This window comes from Entelurus aequoreus, linkage group LG19 (assembly GCF_033978785.1).
Source record: "Entelurus aequoreus isolate RoL-2023_Sb linkage group LG19, RoL_Eaeq_v1.1, whole genome shotgun sequence".
NCBI classification, from domain to species: domain Eukaryota; kingdom Metazoa; phylum Chordata; class Actinopteri; order Syngnathiformes; family Syngnathidae; genus Entelurus; species Entelurus aequoreus.
Genome location: NC_084749.1, coordinates 7,178,308 through 7,184,289, shown reverse-complemented (window position 1 = coordinate 7,184,289; position 5,982 = coordinate 7,178,308). Strand labels below are relative to the sequence as shown.

The following is a 5,982-nucleotide window of genomic DNA, read 5'->3' as shown; positions in this document are numbered from 1 at the left end:
TAACAGTAACATGTAAACAAACATAAGAGCAGTTAGCATACTGTACTTTGCAAGATGATGTCAACTATCATAATCCAATATTTTTAGATGCAAATGAATAAAGTTAGCTAAAATGCTAGTAAAAAAACATTATCGTGTTAACGTTAGCATGCTAATGTTAGCATGCTAATGTTAGCATGATAACATGGGATAAGTTACAATACTTCAAAGATGGCGTCAAGTATTCAAGATTTTTAGGTTTAAACATAAGAAATTAGCTAGCCTACAACTTTAGCATACTGACATTAGCTGGCTAAAATGAGAACAGTTTGCTAACTTTAAAAAAATGGGGCAAAGTGTCAAAATACATAATTTTTAGGTTTGAACATATATTTAGCTAAACTGCTAGCATGCTAACAGTAACATGTAAACAAACATAAGAGCAGTTAGCATACTGTACTTTGCAAGATGATGTCAACTATCATAATCCAATATTTTTAGATTCAAATGAATAAAGTTAGCTAAAATGCTAGTAAAAAACGTTATCATGCTAACGTTAACATGCTAATGTTAGCATGATAACATAGGATAAGTTACAATACTTCAAAGATGGCGTCAAGTATCCAAGATTTTTAGGTTTAAACATAAGAAATTAGCTAGCCTACAACTTTAGCATACTGACATTAGCTTGCTAAAATGAGAACAGTTTGCTAACTTCAAAAAAATGGGGCAAAGTGTCAAAATACATGATTTTTAGGTTTGAACATATATTTAGCTAAACTGCTAGCATGCTAACAGTAACATGTAAACAAACATAAGAGCAGTTAGCATACTGTACTTTGCAAGATGATGTCAACTATCATAATCCAATATTTTTAGATTCAAATGAATAAAGTTAGCTAAAAATGCTAATGTAAAACGTTAGCATGCTAACATAGGATAAGTTACAACACTTCAAAGATCATAATCCAATACTTTAAGATTCCAATGAATAAAGTTAGTTAAAATACCACAATAATATCATACCGTGAGATCAAAACATAATATTATCCTTGTAAAGGCTGCGGCTTTAAAAAAAAAAGGGTAACTTACTTCCTTGAAGCACTTCCTGCTTTATTAAACGGTATTATAATACACAACATTTACAGGAACAACACAGAACAGGAAGAACTGGCTACAAAGGTGAAACAAAAAAAACAAAAAAAGTTGTTTTTTCAACATGAAGTTGTGGATGATATTTTAAAAACAAGACTCGACCGCCATTTCCTCCTTCCTCCTCCCCGCGCCAACGTCATGACGTCATAGCCTCCCCCCTCCCCCCGCCTACGGCGCGCAGGCTCCTCCCCCTTCCAATTTTGAGGCTGCGGCGCTGGGCATCCTCTTCAAAGGAGCCGCGGGCAGGTAAGCGACGACACCTTTTTCCTCGGAATATTGTTCACCGTGACGTGTTTATTAAGGTGCCGTGGGCGACCGGGTGACGTCACCGCGTGCCTCAATGTGATTATTATCGATGGCGGTGACGTAATAGTATTGTGTGCGTTTGCAATGTGATCTCGTTTATAGAGGAGGGCTTCCCTGCCGACATGCGCGCGCAGCCTTGGGCCAGAGCCGGCCCGATACAAAACACAACATTATCATTATACACAATATTTACATGTTTATGTCCTTGATTCGGCAATAATGTCATTCATAAAGCATTCAAACCATCCTTAGGCATTTTAAAAGGGCTAGAGGGACCCTAAAATATCATTAAAGCACGATTGTTGTATTTATTTTCCCAAATTAGTGCCGACAAATTGAATATAAAGTAGCCAGAATGTGAGTAAATTAATCAAACTATAGTAATTATTCACTTAAATGTGATTAATGTTTGTTTGGCCCCAGAGGGCCGCTTCTAACAGTGAATACTATTATTACGCCATTTTTAATGCATTTTACTAGTAGATTTATTTATTTTTTCACTAGAATTAAAAAAAAACATGGTAAGTTGCAATAATTTCACCTCAAAATGTAGTGTATATTACTGTAAATGGACAAACAGTACTGCTGTTTTTATGGTAAAAAAAAAAAAAAAAGGCAGCTCAGATTTTACTGTAAAATTTACATTTGTTTTTTTTACTGTAAATTTAAAAAACTGCAATTTTACAGTAAAATAATTTTTTACAGCAAATCAATAAGTGTAGATTTTTCAGTGTATTTTTTTCTCCAAATTGAATATAAAGTAGCCAGAATGTGAGTAAAATAATCCAACAACTATAGTCATTATTCACTTAAATGTGAATAATGTTTGTTTGGCCCCAGAGGGCCGCTTCTAACAGTGAATACTATTATTACGCCTTTTTTAATGCATTTTACTAGTAGATTTTTATTTTTTTTAAACTAAAATGTAAAAAAAAAACATGGTAAGTTGCAATAATTTCACCTCAAAATGTAGTGTATATTACTGTAAATGGTAAAACAGTACTGCTGTTTTTATGGTAAAAAAAAAAAAAAGGCAGCTCAGATTTTACTGTAAAATTTACAGTTGTTTTTTTTTACTGTGAATTAAAAAAAACTGCAATTTTACAGTAAAATTATTTTTTACAGCAAATCAATAAATGTAGATTTTTCAGTGTATTTGTTTCTCCAAATTAGTGCCGACAAATTGAATTTAAAGTAGCCAGAATGTGAGTAAATTAATCAAAATATAGTCATTATTCACTTAAATGTGAATAATGTTTGTTTGGCCCCAGAGGGCCGCTTCTAACAGTGAATATTATTATTACGCCATTTTTTTAATGCATTTTATTAGTAGAATTAAAGAAAAAAAATAAAATGGAAAAAAAACATGGTAAGTTGCAATGATTTCACCTCAAAATGTAGTGTATATTACTGTAAATGGTAAAACAGTACTGCTGTTTTTATGGTAAAAAAAAAAAAAAAAGGCAGCTCAGATTTTACTGTAAAATTTACATTTGTTTTTTTTACTGTAAATTTTACAGTAAAATTATTTTTTACAGCAAATCAATAAGTGTAGATTTTTCAGTGTATTTGTTTCTCCAAATTGAATATAAAGTAGCCAGAATGTGAGTAAAATAATCCAACAACTGTAGTCATTATTCACTTATTTGTGAATAATGTTTGTTTGGCCCCAGAGGGCCGCTTCTAACAGTGAATATTATTATTACGCCATTTTTAATGCATTTTATTAGTAGATTTAAAGAAAAAAACTAAAATGTAAAAAAAAAACATGGTAAGTTGCAATGATTTCACCTCAAAATGTAGTGTATATTACTGTAAATGGACAAACAGTACTGCTGTTTTTATGGTAAAACAAAAAAAAAGGCAGCTTGGATTTTACTGTAAAATTTACATTTTTTTTTTTTTACTGTAAATTAAAAAAAACTGCAATTTTACAGTAAAATTATTTTTTACAGCAAATCAATAAGTGTAGATTTTGCAGTGTATTTGTTTCTCCAAATTAGTGCAGACAAATTGAATATAAAGTAGCCAGAATGTGAGTAAATTAATCAAACTATAGTCATTATTCACTTAAATGTGAATAATGTTTGTTTGGCCCCAGAGGGCCGCTTCTAACAGTGAATATTATTTTCCGCCATTTTTTTAATGCATTTTATTAGTAGATTTAAAGAAAAAAAATAAAATGGAAAAAAAAACATGGTAAGTTGCAATGATTTCACCTCAAAATGTAGTGTATATTACTGTAAATGGTAAAACAGTACTGCTGTTTTTATGGTAAAAAAAAAAAAAGGCAGCTCAGATTTTACTGTAAAATTTACATTTGTTTTCTTTACTGTAAATTTTACAGTAAAATTATTTTTTACAGCAAATCAATAAGTGTAGATTTTTCAGTGTATTTGTTTCTCCAAATTGAATATAAAGTAGCCAGAATGTGAGTAAAATAATCCAACAACTGTAGTCATTATTCACTTATTTGTGAATAATGTTTGTTTGGCCCCAGAGGGCCGCTTCTAACAGTGAATATTATTATTACGCCATTTTTAATGCATTTTATTAGTAGATTTAAAGAAAAAAACTAAAATGTAAAAAAAAACATGGTAAGTTGCAATGATTTCACCTCAAAATGTAGTGTATATTACTGTAAATGGACAAACAGTACTGCTGTTTTTATGGTAAAACAAAAAAAAAGGCAGCTCAGATTTTACTGTAAAATTTACATTTGTTTTTTTTACTGTAAATTAAAAAAAACTGCAATTTTACAGTAAAATTATTTTTTACAGCAAATCAATAAGTGTAGATTTTGCAGTGTATTTGTTTCTCCAAATTGAATATAAAGTAGCCAGAATGTGAGTAAAATAATCCAACAACTGTAGTCATTATTCACTTAAATGTGAATAATGTTTGTTTGGCCCCAGAGGGCCGATTCTAACAGTGAATACTATTATTACGCCATTTTTTTAATGCATTTTACTAGTAGATTTTTATTTTTTTCAAACTAAAATGTAAAAAAAAACATGGTAAATTGCAATAATTTCACCTCAAAATGTAGTGTATATTACTGTAAATGGTAAAACAGTACTGCTGTTTTTATGGTAAAAAAAAAAAAGGCAGCTCAGATTTTACTGTAAAATTTACATTTGTTTTTTTTACTGTAAATAAAAAAAACTGCAATTTTACAGTAAAATGATTTTTTACAGCAAATCAATAAGTGTAGATTTTTCAGTGTATTTGTTTCTCCAAATTGAATATAAAGTAGCCAGAATGTGAGTAAAATAATCCAACAACTGTAGTCATTATTCACTTATTTGTGAATAATGTTTGTTTGGCCCCAGAGGGCCGCTTCTAACAGTGAATACTATTATTACGCCATTTTTAATGCATTTTATTAGTAGATTTAAAGAAAAAAACTAAAATGTAAAAAAAAACATGGTAAGTTGCAATAATTTCACCTCAAAATGTAGTGTATATTACTGTAAATGGACAAACAGTACTGCTGCTTTTATGGTAAAAAAAAAAAAAAGGCCGCTCAGATTTTACTGTAAAATTTACATTAGTTTTTTTTACTGTAAATAAAAAAAATCAAATTTACAGTAACATTTTGGCACTGAGCTACCAGTTTATTGTTGTTGTTTTTTACCGCTAATCAACAAGTGTATATTTTTTGGTGTATTACTGTAAAAGCCAAAACAACACCACAGTTTATTACAGTAACAAAAGTACAGTTTTTTTTTTTTCATTTACAGAAAAATGCTGTAAAAACCACAGTAAATTTCACAATTTTACCATGAAATTAGGGATGTCCGATAATATCGGCCTGCCTATATTATCGGCCGATAAATGCGTTAAAATGTAATATCGGAAATTATCGGTATCGGTTTTTTTTTATCTGTATCGGTTTTTTAATTTTTTTATTTTTTTTATTTTTTTTTATTAAATCAACATAAAAAACACAAGATACACTTACAATTAGTGCACCAACCCAAAAAATCTCCCTCCCCCCATTTCTTTCTGTTATCAATATTCTGGTTCCTACATTATATATCAATATATATCAATACAGTCTGCAAGGGATACAGTCCGTAAGCACACATGATTGTGCGTGCTCCTGGTCCACTAATAATACTAACCTTTAACAGTTAATTTTACTCATTTTCATTCATTACTAGTTTCTATGTAACTGTTTTTATATTGTCTTACTTTCTTTTTTATTCAAGAATTTTTTTTTAATTTAGTTATCTTATTTTTATTTTTTTTTTAAAAGTACCTTATCTTCACCATACATGGTTGTCCAAATTAGGCATAATAATGTGTTAATTCCACGACTGCATATATCGGTTGATATCGGTATCGGTTGATATCGGTATCGGTAATTAAAGAGTTGGACAATATCGGCATATCGGATATCGGCAAAAAGCCATTATCGGACATCCCTAGCCCTAACATATCATTGAAGCCCGATTTTTGTATTTATTTTTTCCAAATTAGTGCCGACAAATTGAATATAAAGTAGCCAGAATTGAGGTAAAATAATCAAACAACTAT

At 30.1% G+C, this 5,982-nt stretch overlaps 1 protein-coding gene across 1 annotated transcript in view; it reads left to right on the top strand.

The window, feature by feature from the left end:
• The first annotated feature begins 1,328 nt into the window (after positions 1 to 1,328).
• Positions 1,329 to 5,982, top strand: part of cers4a (ceramide synthase 4a) — a 65,284-nt gene continuing 60,630 nt past the window's right edge. The window contains exon 1 of the mRNA XM_062027779.1: positions 1,329 to 1,380. The gene's annotated coding sequence lies outside the window, so the exon portion shown is untranslated. The remainder of the gene's footprint in view (positions 1,381 to 5,982) is intronic.